Source organism: Eubalaena glacialis, chromosome 16 (assembly GCF_028564815.1).
Source record: "Eubalaena glacialis isolate mEubGla1 chromosome 16, mEubGla1.1.hap2.+ XY, whole genome shotgun sequence".
Classification (NCBI taxonomy): domain Eukaryota; kingdom Metazoa; phylum Chordata; class Mammalia; order Artiodactyla; family Balaenidae; genus Eubalaena; species Eubalaena glacialis.
This window is the reverse complement of record NC_083731.1, coordinates 23,959,878-23,985,789: the sequence shown is the minus strand read 5'-3', so window position 1 is coordinate 23,985,789 and position 25,912 is coordinate 23,959,878.

Genomic DNA, 25,912 nt, shown 5'->3' with positions numbered 1-25,912 from the left:
CTTAAGAATATATTCCTGACAATTACCAGAAATTTCAATGTCGTTATTAGAATGTGGTTCCTACATAATCTATATCAAATCACTAAACCCCATTATATGCTTTGTTGCCATGTTATCTGGGGTAAGTCCAACAACCTGTGTATACATCAGGCCAAAGACCTTCCATTAAAATTCTACCTTGTCACATTTACACAAGTGGAATTCTTCTAACTTGCATATTCACTGTGTAATTCTATTTTGTGACTGGAGTCATATTCTATTCAGCAAGACCTGGTGTCCCGTTTAACTGAGCAATCCAACATTCTCTCCCCAGTTGTATTAGTAGTGTATATCAACAGAAGGAATGATGGCGATATCTACCATGCTGTTATTCCAGAATATCCCTAAAAATGGGTATTTTGTTTCCATGAAAAACAGTTCAAAATGTTGTTTTTAAAGAGAACCATAAAAGTATCATGGGAAGTTGATATCCATTACAATATTAACACTTTTAATGTCTATATCACTTTATATTTTATGAAGCATATTCTTATGCATTATCTCATTTAACCTTCAACATAACCACTATAAGTAAAAAGTTTTTTTTCTCAGTTTTATAGAGATATAACTGACAAATAAGATTCTGTAAGTTTAAGGTATATAACTTGTTGATATGATACACTATATATGCAAAATGATTACTACCATAGAGTTAGCTAACACCTCCACCCCATCACATAATTACCGCTTCTTTATGTGGTGAGAACACTTAAGGTCTATTCTCTTAGCAACTTTCAAGTATACAGTAGAGTACTATTAGCTATAATCACTATGCCACACATCAGATCCTCAGAACTTACTTATATTATAACTGGAAGTTTGTGCTCTTTGACCAACATCTCCCCTTTTCTCCCACCCTCCAGCCCCTAGTAACCACCATTCTACTATCTGTATCTGTAAATTTGGCTTTTTTAGATTCCACATATAAGTGACATCATGCAGTATTTGTCTTTCTCTGTCGGATTTAGCTAACTTATATAATGTTCTCAAGTTCTATTTTGGTTGTGGTAAACAGCAGGATGTCCTTCTATCTAACAACTACAAATTGGCACTTGACATTGGCACTTGCCATCTACCTCTACAAGGATTAAATCATGTGTTGCTGCAGCAGTTGACTTTCAACCACCCCTGAAAGGAGTTCAGGGTGGAGACCAGAAATGAGGCACTCTGTGCTCTGGGAAAAACTGGCAGAACAGGTCTTCAGATAGTTAGATATTTTCAGGAGCTGATTTTATGAGCCCAATTCTTGTATCTCCTCATATCTAGAAAAGCACTAAAATCCTTCATGGTGATGTCCGCTCCTCATGACTAGCAGTAACCTTCCCGAGACTAGCAGAAACCTTCTGCAAAAAATTATGTGCTTGATTGCATGTACTCCCCCTTCACCAAAATCACATATATACTGACCTTTCCTCCTACCTCTTTGGAGCAGTTTCTCAGAGCTATCTGAAATGCTGTCCCCTGGGCTGCAGTCCTCATTTTGCCCCAAATAAAACTTGCTAGCTCACAACTCTCACGTTGTACATTTTTTTTAAGTCAACATATCTCATGGCTGAATATATCTCATGGGGTATATTTATATTATATTATATTATTATATTTACACATATGTACCACATCTTTATTCATTCATCTGTTGATGCACAATTAGGTTGTTTGCATATCTTGGCTACTGTGAATAAAGTTGCAGTGAACATGAGAGTGCAGGTATCTCTTCAAGATCCTGTTTTCATTTCCTTTGGAAACAGTCCCAGAAGAGGGATTGCTGGATTATATGGTAGTTCTATTTTCACTTTTTGAGGACACTCCATACTATTTCCATAGTAGTTGCACCAATCTATATTTCCCCCATCAATTCAAAGAGAGTTCCCTTTTTTCTACATCCTCACCAACACTTGTTCTCTCTTGTCTTTTTGTTAATAGCCATTCTAACAGGTGTGAGGTGATACCTCACTTTGGTTTTGATTTGCATTTTCTTGATGATTAGTGATGCTGAACACCTTTTCATATACCTGTTGGCCATTTGTATATCTTCTGTGGAAAAATGTCTATTCAGTTCCTCTACACAGTTTTTTAAAATCAGATTGCTTGATTTTTGCTATTAAGTTGTATGACTTACTTATATCTTTTGGAATATTAACCCCTTATCAGATACATGATTCGCAAATATGTTTCCCATTCCATGGGTTGCCTTGTCATTTTGTTGATGGTTTCCTTTGCTGTGCAGAAATTTTAATTTGATATCGTCCTACTTGTTTATTTTTGCTTTTGTTGCTTTTTGATGTCAAATTCAATAAGTTATTGGCAAGATCAATGTCAAGGAGCTTACCCACTATGCTTTCTTCTAGGAGTTTTACAGTTTCAGGTGTTAAATTCAAGTCTTTAATCCATTTTGAGTTGATTTTTGTGAGTGTGTAAAATGAGGATCCAGTTTCATTCTTTTGGCTGTCCAGTTTCCCCAACACCATTTATTGAAGAGAGAATAAATTCCCCATTGTATAGTCTTGGCTCCTTTGTTGTGAATGAATTGACCATGTATGCATTGCAATTTTGATAGGGGTTGCGTTGATCTGGGTAGTATGTATATTTTAACAATATTAATTCATTCAGTCCATGAGCACAGAATATCTTTTAATTTAGTTGCATTTTTCTCAGTTTCTTTCATCACTGTATTATAGTTTTCAGTGTACAAATCTCTCCTCAATTAAATTTATTCCTAGGTATTTTATTCCATTAGATGCAGTTGTAAATGGGAATTTTAAAAAATATCTCTTTCTGATAGTTTGTTGATTATGTATAGTAATACAACTGACTTCTGATTTTGTATCCTGCAACTTTACTGAATTTATTTATTAGTTTTTTGATGGAATCTTTAGGGTTTTTTACATATCACACCATATCATCTGCAAATGGAAAGTTTACTTCTTCCTTTCATACTCTGTCTCTCATTATCTCTTTCTCTCTTCACTGTCTCTGTGAATGTGAATGTGTGTGTGTGTGTGTGTGTGTTTCTTTGTTAGGATGGACTTTTATTACCCTTATATTCAGAAGGACATTTTTTTTTTTCAAAAAAAGAATCCAAATGTTTGGAACATCCTGGCTCAAATGTAGAATTCTATATTCTGTTATCCCACAGTTATTTTTGACTGCAAGAATAATGTGAGCCTAATTAGTCCATATGAGGAATTTGATGACAGTATAAGAAAAAAAATGTCATTGTGTGCCTAATAACTATACAAAACCCTCAAATTTTCAGTTTAATGGAATTAAGAACTGTTAAACCCTCCATTTATCCTAGCAATTATACTAGTGCACTGAAAAACTTATTTTCAAAAATGTCACATTGAAGTGTTCAGTCAATGGAATCATTAATTTTATAGAAATTCTCAAAATATGCAAATTTTTTGGGAATGATGCACTTATAAGGTAAAGTTTTATAGTATACATTAAAAGGCTAAACAAAATTTCTTTATAATACGTGGTTTTCTCATGGTATAAAAACAGATATTTATTTCTTATTATTGATTCCTGGAGGTCATTTCTGCTTAGGTAAAGTCAGACAATATACATCCACAACGAAGACCATGTAATACTTAAAATGTGTGTGTATGAGTGTGTTTCCATATGTGTAGTGAAAAATACTGTTATCTGAAAGTGCCTTGTATTTCTTATAATTAAAGAATGCAGGATCACAAATGAATATAAATGTCTACTAACATGCTGTGCTATTGTGCACACATGGGGATTTGATTTGGCACTTGTGACATTTTAGAAAAGTAATAAAAGAATCTTTTGAAATCTTTAGTAAAGAAATATGTTTATAACTATGATATTTTAAATCTGAGTAGGGAACATAGAATTTTGAAATGGAAAAATCCATTCTATTCACCTTCTGGTTTACACTTAATTCATCAGAGATAAGAAAAAATAAATCCCAAACTAATTTTTTTATTACAAATTTTTCAAGGTTGGGGGCTCAACAAACTCAAATATTACACAGCTCAGAATAAATGGAAAACATAAGTCCGTCATTCTGAAATTGAAATCCACTCTTTTTTTGTACTCTGCCTTTTCTAAAGGACAAAGCTATTCACTTCCATGAGGATAACTTTGTTCAATATATTTGAATGAGTTATACCTTCAGCCTTCAGTTATTCCAGTTTTAAAATAACCATGATAGAAGTACTTTCTTAAGCTTTTCTTTAATAAACTTATTTCTATAACCTTCAAACGTTTTAGAAACAGCCATGCTTACCGCCAAAGTCTATAATGGAACTGTTGAATACAAATTACAGTCTAATCGAAGACATCTCTTGCGTTGCAAATTAAAAGCATTCTTTTCATGCATGGAAATAAAGTGTATGGAACAGGTTCTAAGAAACATTTTATTAAGTTATCTTTATCTTAAAGTTAGTGATATTGTGTAATAAATATTTTTTAAGATTCTCAGACAAAAAGAATTTGTATGCCATCATCATCAATGCAATAATACAATCACATAGTTGTTGATATTTTTGTTTATATTAATTGATCTGAATAATATCAACTTAGAACTATTAAGCCTCAAAATAAGTATATATTACAGTGCTTTTAAAGTAATGTTCCATAAAGTTAAATTCTTGGGTGAGAATGTCAGAGATATAAGAAATTCCATTTAGTTTTCAAGAGATAATTCAATTGCATTTCATAGAAAAATACAGATAAGTACACTGTTTATTTTCATTCATGGATTCTTTCATTTAGTAACTGTTTTGGAGGACACATTCCAGACAGACAATGCTGATATTGGCTCAGACACCACTGATAAAGATGAATGAAAGATGGCAATTATATATTAAATATAAAATTGACATTTATTTATTTATTTAAATTATATCTTACCAAGAGAGAATAAACATTGCTCAAGGGTTTTTTTTTTAATTATTGCAAAATAATATTTGTTATTGTAAAACAATATTCAAATAACAATATCCAAAGCAAACTTACCTAATAAAATTAATATTTTCAATGTTGCTCACACAAATAACACATATTTTAAAAATTATATATAAAATTTGAAAAATGCATACACTAATATTAAGTAAAAATGTATAATATCAAACTAGATTTTTAATTATGTAAAATGTCTGTATTTATATGGGCAATTTTGAAAAGATTGATTTTTATTAGGTGATTTTTATCTTGGAGAGCTGTAGATTTTTTTTTATTTTTGGTTTTTCACTTTGCTGATACTGTCTTGTATATCTGTTATGATGTGAGAAAGGAGAATGAGGACAAGGATGATAACACATTTAAAAGGTTCCATATAAAAATATAAATATGAATATATTATAATATTAAGATGTAGAAAATTATATTTATAATTATATAAAATCAAGTATTATTTTGTTATAATAATCACTATTATCCTTACTCATTTTACTCACTACCTCTCCTTGAGGTAATCACTATTTATTGCCTAATACTGCTTTTTTATAACATATTCAGTGTCTATAAACACACACACAGCTTTTTATGTGCACCTGTTTTTAGAATAAGTGTTATTTGACTCTATATGGCATATTTATCAAAATACCAAAAGATAAGAAACTATTCTATTATGCTGATAAGAAGAGATTGGAAACTTGAAGTAGAAGTCATGAAGGCCTGATTTTCCAGTTAATATACCACAAAAAAGAATTTTATATAAATAAAGATGAGGTGAAATAAGAAAACACTTGTTTCTCAAGCACTACTTTGAACAAATTTAAACTTTTAAAAGCAGCATATTATTAGCTCACGATGGAGTCCTCATTCAGATCCTTCAATGGCTTCCTATCGCACTGAGAACATAATCAACATCCAACCAAGGCTTGGTCTGGGCTGGCTCCCATTTACTTCTAATCTCATTGACCTGTCTTCAGCTTACTAAGCCTCTGCTTCTTCAGAAAGTTTGCCTTTTCCATTCTTTTTATAAAATTTCCCCAGATACTTCCATAGCTCGTTTTATTTGCATTCCTGCTTAAATATCACTTTCTTAGAGAGGCTTTATTTGAATAACACGTCAAAATTTCAGCCCCTGCTATTCTCTTTTCCATTGCCTTGCTGTACTTTTCTGCATTGCATTTATCATCATCTCACACATACAGAAGCGTATGTTTATAATCTGTATGTTCAGCTGGAACTTAAGTTCTATGAAGGCAGGGAAGCTGTATATTCTATTTTAGGGTGATCAAATGTTCTGGTTTGTGTGAGACTAGGGTTTTCTCAAAATGTGGGACTTTCAGGGCTGTAACTGGGAGAGTCCCTGGCAATGGGACAGACCAGACCTAGAATATCTGGTCCTCCTGGCTGTTCACTCTTGCTTTCTTTCACCTGCAGTAATGTTAGACACATAGGAGATGCTTAATAACTATTTACTGAATGAATGAATCAATGAGTTTACCATATTAAACTTCAAATTCAAGAATTCTTTTAAAAATTACTATTACGTTTCATAAAAATGGAGCTGGAGTTTCTGGTGTCAATTTTTGTTTTGGGTGCTTGGAGATTTTCCATTGCTCCTCTGAAACAGCTAAAAAACAAAACAAACAAACAAACAAAAACCTGTTTGCAGGAGCTAGTTGTAGCGCCCTTAAGATAATCTTCAATCACTTTGAAACTAACTTTCACTCATTCTTGGCCCACTACTTAAACTTACTTTCCCAGAGAAAACATATCCCACACTCTTTAGGACTTGCTGCTGTACACTTTTACAGTATCTCTGGATAATGCTTTCCTCACTGTCTATCTTCCCTTTTAGATGTGGCATTCCATAAACTCAAGGACCATGTCTATCTTGGTCACTGATGATTCTCTGACATCTAATACAGTACATCCATTTTCGAGTTTCCTCTAGCACATCAGCTGACGGAGAAGCAGAACCAGTTTCCTGGTTACACATAACTGATATAATATTACCAACGTGTATTTATAATATAATATGCACATATACCCAAATACATATGTAATGTGTGCTAAATAGTTAAACACGCCTTTTGTACTATGGCACATAGCTGCAATGAACACTCCTCTCTCTGGAAATCTTGAGTAGCTCTCTATTCCTTGCACCCAAAGAGATCTAAATAAAAGACAGATGAGAAAAGCAACATTGGGAAGAGGTACTGTGGACAAACCTGCGATTATAACCAGTGGGGGGTTTGTACTCAGTATCTGGATGCACTGTGCATCCTAGTGAATTTATCTGAAGCACTGGGAAAATCTGAAAATAATTCAGACTGGGAAGTTTCCAGACGGGATAAGGAAAGAAACAAGGCACAGTGTATTATTCAACGCATTATATCAGTAAATTGTCCTATGATTAGACTGAAGTCATCTTCTACTCAGAAAAAGGTTTTAAGATATTTTGGAAATTGTTAGTGTTGTTTTATTTTCCCATAGATTTTTTAAACTAATAAGTTTTGTAAAATGTCTTCTTCCTCAGCTGTAACAAGAAAAAAATAATGGAAATGCTGTGCTTCAGAATAGTGAGAGGACTCAAAATCCCCTGTGGGCCACAAATCTCCTTTGTTCCTGCAGCTGGTGTGGATGGAATCCTGATGGGGCTAGAGATGAACTGAGGTGATGGACCTCAATGGAGCCAACTGAATACAGCAAGGACAGCTCTTTCTTTTCTACACTAGAAACTTCTTTTCAATGTGCTCATCTGTCCAAAAACAACTTCCCTCCTTTTCTCCCCCAATCTATCTCTCATCTCCTTTACTACCTGGCTGAAAACACAAATCACTGTGGCGCCTCTTCTGATTAACCCCGACTCACTCTGATTGCTTTTTCTGTTTACTTCACTTCAGAACCTGCATAGTAGCTGTGCTATGTTAATTTGCTCTCATTTATTTCCTGCTTTTTAAAGGTTGTTAAATCTTTTTAATCTTCCACTAAATTGTCAACTCTTTGAAGGCAGGTACGTGGGTTTTATGTCTTTTATGCCTTCTCCCAAAACTTAGTAGAGTGTTCTGCCCATATGAACACCAAATAACTAAATTAAGGTAGCCTGAGACAGGCTCAGATTTTCACTAAAGTAATGCTACTCTTAAAAAGAGATACACATATTTTGTAATACTCCAAACTACAGAAAGGCAGTAGCTTCTACTAGGTCACTTTCCAAACTATATCTAAATTTAGAACTGAGGAATTACATGCCAGTTTGGCACATACTGTGCATTCAATTATTTTTTAATCACAATTTTTTCATGCATAATTTACATATAACAAAATGTATCCATTTTGTGTGTCCATTTTGATGAGTTTTGACATATAGATACATAAACATATATATGTATATATATATAATTTGTATACTCTCTACTCTAATCAAGATATGGAATAGTTCCATCATTCAAAACATTCTCTCCTTCCCCTTCCAGGTCAGTATTCCCATCCATTGCCTGAGGCAACAACTGATTTGATTTCTATTAAACAAAAATTAACTTTACTCAAATAGAATCTACTTATCAAAGTTTTATAACAAGGTTACATTTCCATTTGTTAATTGGACTACAATCTGAATTTATATCCTCAGAAGCAAAATGAGTAATGAATTATAACATATTTTCAGAAGAGCCTAGAGAAGAAGTGGTAGCCTCTCCAAATCTGAACATTTAATTTTTTCCACAAGTATTCAATTAGTTCCTTAGTTTTCTCCCTAGTCTTGGTTATGACAAATTGGTCTTTTGTGTGTGCTATGGAAAAATAATAGGACTGGGTAGAAATAATAAGAAAGTATGTTTTGCATTTAATAAAAATTCTATACATAATTGATATATTAATATATTATTGATTTGTTCCACAAAAAAACAATTTATTTATAAAACCTATTATAATTATTCTTTTTCACTGCAGCTCCATGAAGAAATTCAGACATACATAAACATGAATTGAACCTTATTTTCTATACTGGATGGTGCTCATTAAGTTTGTCTTTATTTCTCCCCTTTTATTTTTCAGATTTAGGAGCTTTTAAAATATTTTATTGGAAAAAAAAATAGACAAAAACCTATGTATTAGGTTTATAGATATGTGTGCAATTAAAAAAAAAAACACTACTGTTTCCTTGAAAAAAAAAAAAAGATATATAAGAAAATCGCTGATTGTTAGTGTGTTGGTGTTTTATTCAGTAAAATTACCAAACTCTTATTGCTTTTCATAGTTTAACAGTTAATTCTCTTGGCTGATAGCTGCTATTGAAAAATCACAGTCCCTCTCTCAGATCCCAGACCTGAGCCAGTCTTAGACCCAGAGTCTATCAAATACAGTGGAGTCTATGACCTCTTGAGGATAGAAACTATAATGCCATGGGAAGAGTTATATAGCATCAATTTCTTTCAATCTTCCCACAGAGTGACCTATGGCTGGGATATTCCTTCGAAGGGATAGGAAGAGTTATTGCATCTTGCACCTGACATGTAACGTTCTATTATATACTACAATGTCTTTGGAAATAAAAAATAAAACTATAATTATTTGTAGATAGAGTGATTGTCTATTTGCAAAATTCTGAAATCTACTGACAAATTATTAGAAATAATAAGAACCTTACAAAAGTTTGCTGGATCAATATACAAAATATGTGAATATACAAAATCGATTAAGTTTCTACACCAGTTTGTGGTTTGTATTTTCATTTTCTTTCTGACTTTTTTTAATGGACATAAATTCTTGATTCTAACATATTCCATTTAGTCAACATTTTCTCTTAGGTTTGTATTTTTGGTACGTTTTGTTTAACAAGTCTTACTTTGTTTTCTAAAATTATCTATCTGGAACTCTTATTTTTGTATGGTACAAATTTGGGATTTTCTTCCTATGTGGTTATTCAATTGTACGACAGCGCAGTTTTCTGAACAAACCATCTTTCTCCATTGTTGCTGTCATACATCAAGGATCCATTTCTGGATTCTCTATTTACCTGGGATCCATTTATAGATTCTCTATTTATCCCGAATCCATTTTTGGATCCTCTATGCTGCATAATTGGTCTGCTATTTTACCTCTGAGTCAAAACTATACTGTACTGGATACATTATAATAAGTCACAATATGTTTATAAGTCTCCTAACCTAATTCTTCTTCTTAAGTGTCTTGGCTATATTTGGCCCTTTGGTCTTTCATATATATTTTAGAATCAGCTTGCTAAATTTATTAAAGAATGCTCTTAGGAATTTTTTTGGAATTAAAAAACAATATGTCTGAAAAATATATGTATGTTGAAAAGAATTGATATCTTTTCAGTATTGAGTGTTCCTATCCATGAATATATTATATCACAATTTAAAAGTCTTCCTTCACGTCCTTCAATAAAATGTTATCATTTTCCATATGAAAAATAAATAAATAAATAAAATAAAATAAAATAAAATATTTTATTGAAATTGTACAGAATGTAAGAAAATAAGGCAACTATACATAAACTCTCTGAAGAAAATTATACCTCAATACTGAAAAATTACACTTCATAAGATTGTTCCACAAGCTTTTGTGACATATGTTTGAATGTAAAAAAAACAATATTTCATAGTTAAAGTTCATGTTCCTTGAAGGGCCTTGTTATGAAAAGCTATGCTGTCTTAATACTCTGATAAATTCTGTACTTTATTAGGATTCAATCTTTGTACTTGGCAAGGTGTTGTGGCATATATTAAATGCAGAACTGAGAAAGAACATTTTGCATGTAGACACAACACTTTGAATATATTAAGAGATACACATTAATCATTTTGGTTTCCTGGCTGTTACAATGAATTGACTTAAAAATTGCTATGAATCTGGTTATTCTATGCAAGGTACTTCAGATAAAAATATTTAACAAACAAAGAAGGTTAGGAAGTAGCAGTTGGTTCACTTTTTTTTTTTTATAACTTTCTTGAAATGACATGAAGTTTTTGGAAGTATATATAAAAGGATTTAAAATTTTCTCATGAATAATTTTACAGTTCCAAAGAGGCTGGTTTTGTGATAGGAAAACTGTTCATTTGTGTTTGTAATGTGGTCTTTGAACTGTACTCTGAAATGACATAGCTCATTTTAAAGGCTGTAGTTTGGGTGGCATGCACTGTAGTCCCCAGGATATATTTTTCCTGACAGTTTTTATAGTAATGATAAGATATTACTTTAATGTTTGCTATGCATTTTTATTCTATTTCTTTACTCAGATCCTAGTATACCTCTCTAAAATGTGAGGTGAGGAATATAACAAAATACTACTCCAAAGTTTTTTTAGAAGTATCAACTTCTCACACATGTAAACTAAGAATTTTATACATACACACACACACACACACATACACACACACACACCACCCCTACTTAATTGTATTACTAATCTCCATATTCTCATAAAATTTTACCTGTTTTTTAAAATATGTACCATGGACAAAGTATGATTGAAATGCTTAGTATTTAATTTAATATTAAACATAATCCTATGAAATCAGTATTATCTCTAGTTCATAGAGACAAAGAATCCTGAAAAAGTTCAAATATAATTTGATCAAATCCATGGCATTTATGAGCAGCAAAAGTGCAATTGAATCCAGGGAAGTAATTCTATGTTTCTCTGCATACATGCATGAGGACAATTTTGGTGTTAGACTGTGGTCATTTCTACTGCAGGCTCTATCATCATTCTGCCACAATTTGCCGTGTGGCTGTGACATCTATCATATCCTCAAGCAATTCATTTAACCTCTATGTGCTTGTCTCTTACATAAAAAGGGGATAAAAACCCTATCTGCCTCATATGACGCGTGTAAGTTTTAAGTGAAAAGAACTTAGAAACCTGCCTGGCAAATATTGTGCTCAATATTTTTAAGCTATTATAGCATCGCTTCATTAACAGTAGTGGTAGTAAGAGTAGCAGCAGCAGTAATGATGGAAGGAGGAGGAGAAGTGGGAGAAGGAGTATAAAATGATCTTCATTGCTCTTCTGTAGTGGCAATTCCCTTAGGTACTAGAAATGAATATGAGTTAAGTGTAGAGCACATACACGTGGTTTTTCTTCCTTACTTTCATTCTCGTTTCCTAGTCAAATTCCTTTAAGCTATACCACTTATGAATTGTATCATGTTGTGTATGATCAAAGACTTTGTTTTCAGACAGAACTGAATAACAGTTTCCACTGTATACCATCTAGGTGAGCTTGGTTCAGATCCCTCATGTCCTCGGTGTTAGTCTCTTTACATTTGCAAAATGGGGATAATCTTAATTACTTCACAGATTTGTTAGGAAGAGCAAAGAACAGATTGGATATTAGTCGTTTTCCACAGGTTCTGGTACACAGAGATTGTTCAGTATATATTACTTAGCTCTGTTGTCTCTGTGACTGACTTATTCATTGACCTTGGACAACAAATCACTTTGTGTCTCAGAGCTCCAGTTTTCTCATTTACAAAAATAAGTTCTGAAATAAATATTTAGTGAAATAATATATAAGGTAGTTGAATCAGATGCTTCCTAAGTCCTTTTGAACCATGCAATTCATAGATTATTTGACTAGTAAAATATAATCCATAAAATAATCTTATCAGGTCAACTTGTATTTATTGATGGCCTAAAGTACACACAGTAAATAACTTACACACAAGTTTGTTTCTAAGGAATATACCCACATAAATTGTCATATCTTTTAAAGCGTAATCATTAATTGTTATTCTAATTACGTAGGTAAGAGAATTGCAGATAACTAGTACAACTGATTCATTAAGAAAACAACACTCCCATCTTTTCAATCTTAATATAATCTTAATAGAAGATCTTAATAGAAGAAAATAGAAGTGGATAATAGAAGAAAAAGAACTTTCTCCCAAATTCTGGCCACAACTGGATGACACAGTCAAATATTCATTATTTATTTTATGAGAATTAAAACATTGCCAAATTGATGAGATTTTGTTAACATAAGCAATTATATAATATATACTTTTATAATGAAGACAGATTTTGGAGATAAGTGGGAGAAAAATAAAAGAGTGGTGTTTTAGGGAAATACACTACTGTAGTGAATATAGAAGACTTCATTCAGTTAGAACTTAAACGTTTCAAAATTCATGTGTTTTAATATATCTTTAATTCTATAAATCTAGAATCTGTAATAATATGCTACACACCAAACACTATCTACATGAGAGGTTATAATATTACTGAATGTAAATGTAAAATTCTTAATCAAAGAGGATTAACTGGTAAATGGTGTCTGGGGATTATGTGCGTATAATCAAATGATTAAGTGATGTCGCCAATCTCATAACTGTAAGTTCCTGACATTGGCCAAAGGCCAGGATTGTTCTTCAAGGTCCTGCCCCTAATGGAACATTGAGGCAATTAATCTGTCATGACAAATGCCAGAGTGCAGACTTATTCTATTCTCTGATATTTAAAGGTGGCAAAGAATCAGTTATGTGTTTGCTAGGTATAGTTATACTTTATTTATAAGTAGACATAAAACTGGAAATATAGAGCAAATGCTTATTGTAGCAAAGATATTAGGCAAATACTTCAGAAAAACTTTCAAAAAGAGAAATATGAAATTGTGAATTACAGTGATCAGGACACCATACCATACTGAAAACACAGGAATTTTCCCCCCAAATTATTTTGAAAACATTACCATTAAGCTAAACAAGACCATTTCTGTACAAAATAGCACAGGTAATTCAGGATTAGCTTGGTTATTTGAAAGATAAATTAAAAAATTAAACAAAAATCTAGGAAGAGGTATTAAATACAGAGTGATATAATGTTTGTTGTTACAATACTGAAAGTATCCTGTTCCTTGGTATATAATTTGTAAAAATTATTATTTAACAGAGCACAAACCGAGGACAAAATAACCCAAGGTAAAGAAATGCTGGCTGTATTCCCTCTGGGCTGTTTGTATCTTGTTGTTCCCTCTGTGGCCCTCCTCTGGGTCAAGAGAGCCTCATTTTATGCATCTTAGGGCAAATAAGCATTATTCTTTGGACCCCTAACCTATTACAAAGTCCACCTCAAATGAAGTGTTGTTCTTTGCTTTATGTAAACTTTACTGATACCATAAAAATGATAGATTTAAGAATGGCTTCCTCAGGAATCTGTCTATAATTACTGACAAAGCCCAAATAATGACAGCAATGCAGGGTCTGAATAGTTGTGGTAATAAAGGTTCTGGTAAATGAGGAGTGGAGTGACCTTGACATGGCACATTAAATCTTCATTAAAGTGTCTGAGCTATTTAATGATTAATGGTTTAGAATTGTGGGATTGGCAAATGGGAAAAAAACAATAAAAAAGAATATTACCAAGATTATTAATTAATGTTTCAGATGTATTTTAAAAGGGAGAAGTGTATTTACTTACTAAAAAATTGACATATACAGTAAATAATTTTAAGACTTAACTAACCAAAATAGTCTAATAATTTGGAATCTCCATTAACTAGTGTACAGAAGATGCCTAATAAGAGATAAAGTGTATTCTTTATCAAAATCTCTATTGCAAGCTAGGAACATCTTAGATATAAAATCAAAACCCTTATAGAAACAGATTATTTTGATCATGAGGTCATTTTATTTCAATAAAATTTTCAGTGTTCCATTGTATAGACCTTTGTGTGATTAGCATACAAAACATCAGGTTCTACTCTGACTATACAGTGTTTGGTGTCCTGGAAAATGTCGAACAGGGAGCCAATATTTTCTATTATCAGTCCACTTTCTCTCTCCAAACAACAGATACACATACACACACACACACACACACACACACACACAACACCCCAGGACCAATTTGGACCTGTTGCAGATAAATCCAAACTCCACAGAGGGCAACAGTTACCTTGACAGTAACTTAAAAACAGGAATGTGTGTTTTCAGTTTCTTAGATACTTCCAATGGTTTTTTTTTTAAGAGTAAAACTATTTTTTTCCTGTGAATTTTGAGGGTTCTGTAGTTTGAGCATAATAGCTGAACTTAGAGATGATCAGAAGTATTTTAAAAAAGGTATCATGGAGCAGATGGGTCTCATCTTCAATATATGGCTTTAGCAGCAGCTTATGTTTTAAATTTGTAATGTGTAGGCATTTTCAAGAAGCAGCAGTGGGAGTAAAGTTCATAGGTTTGAATGAACACGTGTGAGTGAAATGCCTAAGGTGAGTAGCAAAAAGGTAATATTAGAAAGGGGCGAACGTGTATAGGCAGATTAGTACTAACTTTCAGAGAATGTGAACAGCACGTGAAAAATGAATCCGGCTAAGGTATATTAAGTGCTTACTGTTTGTGTACACATTTGGTAGCAGTGGAATAGCAGCGTTAACTAAGTCACACAGTTCTCACCTACGTGGAGTGCGCACTATAGAAAAGAAATGAGATGCACTGTGATATAGGGTGGCCAGATTTAGGAGGAAAAATAAATGATACAGTTACATTTGCATTTCATATAGCAATGAAAAATCGCTTAATATAAATGTTTCACACTTTATTTAAAAAAACATTTATTGTCTATCTGAAATTCAAATTTAACTGGACTTCCTATTTTGAGGGATCATTTGGGATGAGGATGAATGTGCAGGGGAAGAGTTGGAATAGGAGGGTGATGGGCTGTAACCAGAGAAAACAGCATACCAAAAGAGACTAGAAAACAGAGATAATGACTTCTTGAGTGATACAAAAAGCAGTCCAGGAAAGTGAGTGGAAGAGTTGCCCCAAGATGAGGAGAAAGCATAGGTAGCAACTGGGTAGGAATTCAGCAGCTTAGGCAAATTTTATTTAAAGGTGTCACCATGTTCAAACCTTTATTCTAGTGTGGGAGATTGAGTTTGACAAGACATGATTAGTCTGAAACTACTTAGGATGAATAGAACATGGCGATTGAGTGAATGAGAAGGTAAACCAGAAAGTATGAAGAATGATCATCCAGGTTCAGACTTAGAAAAGCTAGATGAAGGGTAATGCTATTTCCTGAGAAAGGGGACAGAGGAAGTTGAAGTATCTGGAAAATAAATGATAATAAATTAAGTTTTTAACACAGTTTAATTTGTGTTACTTACAGAGCATTCGAGTGGAGCAAGAAGTTGGATATAAAACTTGGAATCTCTTTTAAAAAAAATAGGTGACATTGAACTAGAAATGATGACCAAAGCCACAGGAGTGACTGAAAGAACCTCAAGTAGAGGAAGAATTTAGAGCTCCAAGAAATTCTGACATTAAACGATGCAGTACAAGAGCAAAAGCTGGGAATGGAGACTGAGGTAAGAGTTCAAAGAAGTAAAAAGTCAAACTAGATGATTGCTGTGGTGTGGAAGTGAAGGAAATAGCATTTCAGAAGGGAGGAAATGGTCAAACATATCTCCTATTTTAAGAAATAAAGGAAAATGAGAACTGTTCTCAGTCTGAGATTATTGTTACTGTATCACAAGTACTTATTTTATTTTTTATACAGCAGGTTCTTATTAGTTATCTATTTTATACATAGTGGTGTATATATGTCAATCCCAATCACAAGTATTTATAGTGAAGTATGATGTTGGACTCCGTATTAGGGAAGACTGTGGAATTAGTGGGACGTGAGGAAATGAAGACAGTGGGTGTAAATATATCCTCCAAAAAAATTGAATGAAAAAGAGATGTGAAGAATATAGTGATAGCTGGAGAAACTCCACTCTGCTTGCTCACTCTTGTTTTCTCTCTCTCTGGCTGTCTCCTTTGAGTTGAGTGAGATTTGAAGTTGTTTAAAATGACCCCCAAAATTAGAGCAGGCAGGTTGCAGGAAAGAGAGTGGGTGATAGAGCAGATGGCAGAGTGTGCGACTGAAAACACCAGTGGAAAGAGAGAGGAGGAAGATCCCTTCCACTGCTGTCAGGGTTGGACAGAGCAAAGGCTGGGGACAGACAAATGTTCGTTTGAATTTGGGTACAGAATACTGAGATCCTTTTCGTCTTACGCATTCAGTTGTTATTTCCATGAAAAATGAGTGGTTGAAATGGTGGTTCCTGAAACGTACTGCACAAAACAGGATGTAAAGAGAGAGAGGGCTGATGGTCTGCATTAAATAGTTGTTCCCCTTATTACAAGAACCAGGCCTCTGTATCGGGATTCAGTCGGAAAATATCATGATAAAAGCAGTTTGGGGGACATTACTGGCTGCTACATCTTACAGAGATAAAGTAAATAGGAGAGTAAAAGTGGAAAGATTACTAAAGCTAAGAGATGTAAGAGCTTCCACTCTGGACTGTGGTTATTGACAATATCTAACAAGTGATTGTTGAATCGCTTTACTTCTGAACTTACCTGTATGTATCTATAAAATGGGTTTTTCTAGTATTATCCAGATCTAAAATTCTATCAGTAGAAATGGAGAACTGCAGAAAGCAAGATAAAGATATGAGCGTTTGGACTAAGTGGTTGGCAGTAAGAAAGTGGAAGAAGATACATGAGTAAATCTATGTGTCTGTGTGTATTTATTTATTTGGTTATTTACCTATATGGTTATAAAATAAACTATCACAATTAGCATTATCTTTGAAAAGCTGAGATCACAATTTGAATCCTGGCTACTTAAACACTCTAAGCTTCAACTTCTTCACCTATAAAATGGGGATAACAAAGATATCTCATAAAGTTATGGGGAAGATTAAGTAAGAATATGTAAATGAAACCTGTCACAGTAGGGATAATGATAAGTGACCTTTTCATGGGGGAATTGGACACTATAAGATGTTAGTTAGTCCAGCCACAGTGAACCATCCTCTCTATAGACTTCTACTGTGGCTGCCTGACGATGTGCTACTCCTTAGGTTGATCCAAAAGTTGGAATCTACCTCTTCATTCTCTTCAGAATTTCTCTACGCCCTACTCCAAGTTTCTCTCACTTGGTATAATCTTTTCCTTCCTAACTAAACTTTAACCTTGTACTCCTATTGCACTTTTCCTGACCCTCCCCTTCATCACTTAGCGTTAGCGTTGTTTTCATGTATTGCTAACTACACTGCTCCCAAGTTTAATGTCATATAATTGGTTCATCCTTATGACACAACGAGAACACAATACAAGGCAAAAGTGATCCTAAGGTGCTTAGCTACAAAACTAGATTTGGGAGCTTCACACCAGAAGAACATGGGATCAGCATTTTTAACAAACTCTCCAGAAATTTTATACGTATGCTAAAGCTTAGAACCACTCATACAGGTGTTATTAATATTTCTTGAGTCAATCAGTAAATTGTATCTCTATGAAGACTTGTATATTTAAGATCTTAAGTAAAAATATTTAAAGGTAAATCGAGTTCGTTAGTGTTTATGACTATGTGTAGAATTAATAAACAAATATTTCATTGTGACTATAGGGGAGTAATACTGATGACAGTAATTAAAAAGAGTAATTTGAGGCTGGATGAAGTCAGGAGGAAAGATTTTAGTTGATCTATGATTTTATGAGTGAATGTATGGTATTCAAGTGATGTCCAAAAGGGCCACATGGAGGATTCTTGTATGAAGGTGATGTTCTGATAACAAATCTATGTCTTATTTCCCCCACTGTATCAATAGTTTAACATTTTGTACATTCCTTACATTGTAGGTCAAATTTCCTAGGGCATGATCTTTCTCTCTAAATAAATTACATGACATTTAGATGATGAATTTTGAATGGAAACTGAAAACAACTTTGTTCTCCACAATTCTCTACTTCTACTAAGAGAATTTTAGATCTGAATAATACTGGGCTAACCCATTTTACATATACATAAAGGTAAGACACAAAAGTGAATAATTCAACAAAATTGCACAGTTACTTTTGATTTCTTTATAACCCTCACAACCCTTTACAAAATCACACTTTATCCAATGAATTCTCTAGACACAGTAAGAACAGACAGAGAATATGGAGTAAGAAAAGGAAAATAGGGTAATGGAAACCTAAGGAGAAGAGCTTTTCAGGAAAGAAACAATAATTAAGAGTGTGAACTGCATTGGAAAGCCCAGGGAGAGAAGAATTAGAACAGATGGGCTGAGACTATAGTCAGGTCACCAGTGATTTTAGATAAAGATATTTTTGTAGAACATGGAATAGTGAAGCAGATTTAAAACTGATGATGAAAAAAATTTGATGCAATATCTCTAGACATTTATTTGTAAAGTTTGGACCTGAAAGGAAAATCAGGGAAAGGAAGAAATCTAAAGTGTTGTGAGCTTTTCCTACTTGTCAGTAACTGAGCTAAGTGCTCTAAATAGACCTTATCCTATTTTTATGTGAACAACTTATATTCTAGATATTATTATATTCATTCTAGAAAAGAAGTTCTTGCTCAGAGCAGTGGTTCAGACAATATGGAGGATAACAATTAGGGCATAGGTTAGAAATCAGGATATATTCTGGGTGGTAGAATCAAGACTTGGGAGATGTATGTATGTTCGAAGGCAGGGATGAATGTACCTCAAGAGATTTACTAGAGAAGAAGGGTATAAAATTTGGAAGAAAGTTCCTCAAAAGGCCAGAGGAGATGGGAATCTTAGAGGGATGGGTAAACTTTACAGAAAAGGCAATTTACATTAAATTGGTAAATTTAAAGTCAGTAACAGTAAAGTTACTGTTATTATTAAACAGTTCCTATATGAATTACTTTCAATTGTAATTTTTAAAAAGAGCCTAGCTTTCTGAGATTCTTCTTTTTCTGAGCAATATTAAGTTGACCCTACAGGATAACAATCCTGTTGACCATAGACACACACATATCTTCATTTATTACCATGTATTCTGTGTCATAAATCTATAGTTTATGGACTAGAAAGATGATTCTAGCTAAAGTGCATATTCTTCTTTAAGTGAAAAGAAAATTCATCAGCATTAGTATTCCCACCTTTTTTTGTGGAGCATCATTTGACCTACATATGCATAAATAAGCTGCATAAGCTATTTGCTAAGACGACACTTGATACTACATAATTATGACCTGTTGTTTGAATACTTGTGCCCCAGCCTACTGGTTAATTATTTTTAAAGGGAACCATGAAAGTTCATTAATATCATTTATTTTTAACACTTTTTAAACTGAAAATTCATGCATGCGAGACTCAAAATAGATGAAGTTTTTCAGTGCCTCACAAAAGAACATTTTATAGTGAATACATAATAATATCAGAAGGAATTTGAACAGCCTAGCAAGCATTTGTATTCATTAAAGAGAGCTTTCATAATCAGACCCAATCAGACCCTGATTACACAGCAATTTAGCAGTATCTTCACAAGCAGTTTTATCAGTTGCACCCATATTCTCTGTGTTCAGGGATTGTTTGGGATACTGGTTAAAATATAACCATAAAAGTGAAGAATTCTTTGGCTAAGATTTGATAAAAGATTTTGTAGATTAAAAACAAGCTCATTTATGCCTGGTGAGTGTCAACCTCACAGTGCCTCACAGAATGGAAGAAATAAAATAAGTGTGCCTGCCGTCTCACCCAGGTTGATATGTTGATCTTGGGTCTGTGATTCCACGTCAGCATCTCACACTTACGTTCAAGGCTTACTATGACATGGCCCCAGACTTTATCAGTCGGACATTATCTCTTCAGACTCTCTAATATAGATCTTCACTTAGTCAACCCAACTTCCCACAGGTCAGCTTTTTACTCTCATTACTCTCATCCATACCTTAGGCTCATTGTCTTTATCTTGCCTTTCACACTTTCTTTAGCAATCCACTACCACCAAAGTATAATTAATTCCCTATTCTTTTGTGGAGTATCATTTAACTTTATTACTCTCTGCTGCCTCTACACTTCTTGTCTATATACTGTCTAGATCACTCGTTCTGCCTCTTACACACATTCATGCATTTCTTTTTTTCCTTTTACATGTTAAGCACTTTGAGAATAATATTGGGTTTTACATGTCTGCATTACCTATGATAAATTTACATGATAGATACTAAGAAGATATTGAAATTAATTGAATGATTATTATACACTAACAGACAAGTACTCTCTGTTTTTAACTATCTCATTATGATTTCATGTTTTCTTATACAACGATAAAGTTTACCATCTAATTTCTAGTAATTTCTTCTTTGGCAGCTTTGAGCCTGTGGATTATTTTATTTTCAGTCTCTTGTCCCAATTACTTATCTGTACACACTGAGCACTCTCCATTCTACGGTCAAGTTTTTTATTTTTTCACTGATATACCCAATCACTAGACTTGTGCTTAGTCTATGAATCCAATATTCAGGAAAACTACATACCTGATATAATTGTTTATTTATATACTGTAAGAATAGATTTGAGACACTATGGACCGCTTTTAATTTTAAAATTCTCTCTTGGTTCCAATTACAAAAATATTTCATGATTATTTTCCTTCATCTCTGAATATTAATTTTCCATATTTGTTGTTCCATTTTTTTCTATCCACCCTTTAATAGCTATTGTGCCTTGAGAGTCTGTCTTTGGTTTTCTTTTTTTTCACATTTATCACACTCTCAAAACTTAAATTCCAGTGTTCAACCTCAGTTTCACTATGACACTAACACCTCAGTCCGCATCTTGTTTCTCTCCTAGCTTTAGACATACCCAAATGAAAATCTCACTAGACTCCTGTAACTCATCATGGTCTACCCAAATCGCGAAGTAACCTAATATGTCAGATAATCTACCTGTTCTTGATTTTCATTAGCATTGTCACCTTGTCCCTTAAAACAGTAAATTGTAACGTATCCTTCCTTGTCTCATCATTCTCTCCTCACATAGAGTTAGTCAAAAAATCTAATCACGTCTATTAAAAGTAATTGTATAATCTACTTTAGCCTCTTGATAGTTGCTTTAGTGCCTCATTTTAAGACCCCATTATCTTTTGCTTGAGATATTGTAATAACTTTCTGTTGGATTCCATGGCAAAAATTTTGTGTGTTTTGCATATTGCCTCCAGAATCGTATTCCAAGAAACTTCAATAATCTCATTCCTGTGATATAGATTGCCTACAGTATAAATTAACATTCTTTAGCTTAGTATAACAGCTCTATCACAAAATGATCCACATGTACCTTTGTGCTTTTATCTTTTAAACTATCCCTGAACTTTTACCACACTGAAGTTCTAATTATTCCCTAAACACAGTATGTCCTTTATTACCTCTATCTTTATATGTTGTTTCTCCTTTGTCTAGAATATCCTATCTACTTCACCTGGAAAATTCCTAATTATCTTTTAAGATACAGTTTGAAAGTTACTTTATGAAGATCCCTGAATCGTATTTACCACTTTGTGTTGTAATTTATCACCTACTTCCTCCTTTACAAAACTGTCATCTCCTAGAAGTGGCTTTCTTTTCTCCAACAACCAGTGGAGGAACTAGAACACAGCTGAAACAAAGCAACAGTAAAAGTAGAAAGCATGAATGCATCAAAGGTCATATTTTATTCTTCCCTATAGGTGGATATCATCAACCCTATTTCACATACGAGAAAAGGAAACAAATAGCATTAGTCCAAAATCTTCAGAACAATTCATTACAGAGCCAGTATAAGAAATTAAATATCTTATTTTTAATCTGGTGTTCTTCACATGTACTCTATTAGGGACGTGCACACATCATATTGTTTTGATAATGAGCGATTAAGATAGAAAATACATCAAATAGAAATTTGTGGAATCTGGCTTGGAAAACTTTAGGATAGATAGTTATGTTAGCTATATTTTTAAGTTCTATACAGAATTTTATACTGATTTTAAGGGTTTTTTGTTGTTGTTGTTTTGTTTTTAAAGCTCAAAAGTACCTCTGAGAAAGATAGAAAATTAGGAGTTAGGAGACTGCTGTGGAGAAAAAGAGTGGGTAAAAAAATCTATAGAGCAACTGTAGATAGACAATTTTGTACTCCCTCCTTTCCCATTGTATGGTCATATAAGAGGATTTTAGATTATCTCCATTCTGCCTTCAGAAGATTTACAGCAGGAAGTTAATAAAGCACTCAGCAGAAACTCAGGCACAAAATAGGCAGGGAAGGGAAAGATTACATCACAGAAAGATAGACTTAATTGTATTGTAGATACCAAGTGGTCTCTTTAGAAATGTGTGGTAGAGCAATAAGATGAAGAATAACTGCCCAACCAAGCTAAACAAAAGCCATCAGACCCTTCCCTTGAAAGAGCGCCAGAGGGAGCACAGGAGGTGGGTAAGAGCCTGATTCCACAACTTATACATAAGATGCTTCCTTTCTCCCAGGGAGATGCAGATGAATAAGAAACCAGTGTAGAAAGTAAAGAAACGGCACGTAAATGACAAAATGAAAACAAAAGCAAACCAACAGCAGCCAACCAACAGCACACAAAAACATTCCATAAACTGTACATTCAGATTTACATGTTATTGAATAGTGTGGAGGTATTCTCTCTGATGAGAGCCTTCAAAGGCTACCTAGGGGTCAAAACTTGGAAAATAATTTAGTATTTGAAAATCATTTAGGAAGCAATGGAATGGGGTTTCGCTATTACAGACAATATAAAAGCCTTCTTAGTTTTTGGTTTGGTGGTAATTAATTTGCAAACGTCCACAAAATAATTGATACAGAATATATGCATTTCTTCTCAAATGGAAAATGGGTAGCACAGGGATGATGTCAACACTTGTTTGTGATATTTGTTATTGAAATGGTATTGTACATTAAAGTCACTATTATTACACATAAAAATATTGTTCATATTATTTTTACTCCTAAGAGACAATTCACAGTTCTCTTTTTCTAGTTTCTACCACTCTTTTAATGCTTAAAAAGATCTGTACCATCATCAGATACACATTTACTAATGTTTACTTCCATTTTAAATTTTTTCCTTTACTTTTAACTTTTTAATTCAATCTAATTTTACTTTGTTGTAAATGACATATAGGAATCATTTGTATTATAATTTCCCCCAAGTTTTTTAGCAAATTTTCTCATTATCATTATTATATTCTTCTCCTGATACCATTGATTAAAATGCTACCTATATAAATACGTGAATATTCCCAATTTTGCAGTCAGTTTTTCTATTTTATTCCATTAATCTGGCTATGCTGGCAAAAAATTTGTACTGGTTTAAGTATTATGGCATTACAAATATTCTATGAATATTTTTGACTTTTGGAACCATATATTGAATATGTTCTTAATTTTCAGTGGCCAGGTTCTTTTATCTGATTGTTATTTTGCAAAAAAGATAATGAAAGTTTTTTGTATTTTTCATCTTTTGTAGCTAGGAAGAAGTCATGTTTTTAAAATTCTAATGTGTTAAAATAAAACTTTACGTTGTATCTTTCAAATGATTCTTGTTTGTAAGTATAACCTTCTTTTTGATGCTGATTTTTTTATTCTTCCAGGACCACAATTGTTGCCTTATTTTAGTTTGATAATTGTTTTTACTCAGTTTGTCCTTACTAGAAGATAAATCTCAGTTCTGAGCCCTCAAAAGCCATAATTTCTTCTCATTGTTTTTTTTTTTTTTTTTTTTTTTTCACTCTCTTTTTATTTTTTTCCCATTTTGGAGTACTTCTTAAAGAAAGAGAAAAGCAGCCCAGGCTACTTTTCCCTGGGAGCTGGCATGGCATTCACAGTTAGGCTGTGTTATTTCTCTGCAAGGTCATTCCGTGCCCAGGACTAAGTACATAAGAAGAACACTCCATAGTCTTAGCTGTACACATACAAAAACAGTAACATTGCACACCACAGAAAGGACCAAATTCCCACTTCTGCCAGGAAATGTGAGTGATTGCTGCTTCTTTACCAGTTACAGTTTACCATGCTCCATTTCTCCTGCCTTCTAGATAGAAAATTTTTGCACATCTAATTACTGGTTGGTTCCTACTTTCTGAGAGCACCCTAACAAGACCAAATCCCTGCTTCCTTGAATCCTCCCCCAAATTACCATCACAAGCTGAATCCAATTACAAGACCTTTTTAGCACTTTCTCTTGTTGTGTTGTCACCCTTGCTTCAACAAGTAAATACTCCAAATATGTATAACTGCATGGTATTCCTGAATGTCTTTCCTTGGATGGCACTGGCATATTCAAACTCACAACATTTTTCCGTTTATGTTTATTTGTTCTTCAAAATTTCTATAGTTCTATCTAAATATTACTCTGTTTTCCTCTACATTCAAAAGTGAGACATCTCTCCATGGTATGTTTTCTTTCTTTCTTATTACATAAAATGTTCATAGATTCATATATATTGATATAAAAGAAGTGATGATCTAGCCTTATATTTGTTTTAAATTTTATAAATTAGTTTTGCTTCAATCCTTTATATTTAATACGGTGGAGAATGGAGATTTTCTCTTTCTTGCATGTTGTTTGTTAAACATTTGAAACAATATGTAACGGCCCAGCAGCCTGCAGAGTAGAAGAGAGAAATGTGGGCAGAATAAAGTCACTCAGGCTTTCTGATTAAGCCACCGTAATGGAGAGAAGCTTTCTTAATCTACTTTTTGTTTTGGCTTCAGTGAATAGTCAGGTACTTGATGAGGCTGTGACTGGCCTTTCCCTGGAGATTTAGTCTTGTGATGTAGTTGGATATTTAAAACAGCTGCTTGCAAATATGGTTTATGTGAATGTAGAGTATAGATCCCCTGGCTTCCTTATCATACTTTGTTCCAAGTTTGAGCTTCTAAGAAGGTCTTCTGTGCTTACTTCCTGAGTTTTCACTGTGTTTTGAGGAAGGGAACTGTGAGTTTGCTCCTACTATATTCTTGTGTCCTTTTAGGCATGATTTCATTGGTTAGGTCTGAAGATCAGACTTTGGGGCAGGCAATTGTAGCCTCTTTCCCTTCTACATGGAAAGAGCTATCACTTCTGAATATATATCCAAAGGAAAGGGTGATTTTCTTCTCCATCTCATTTGT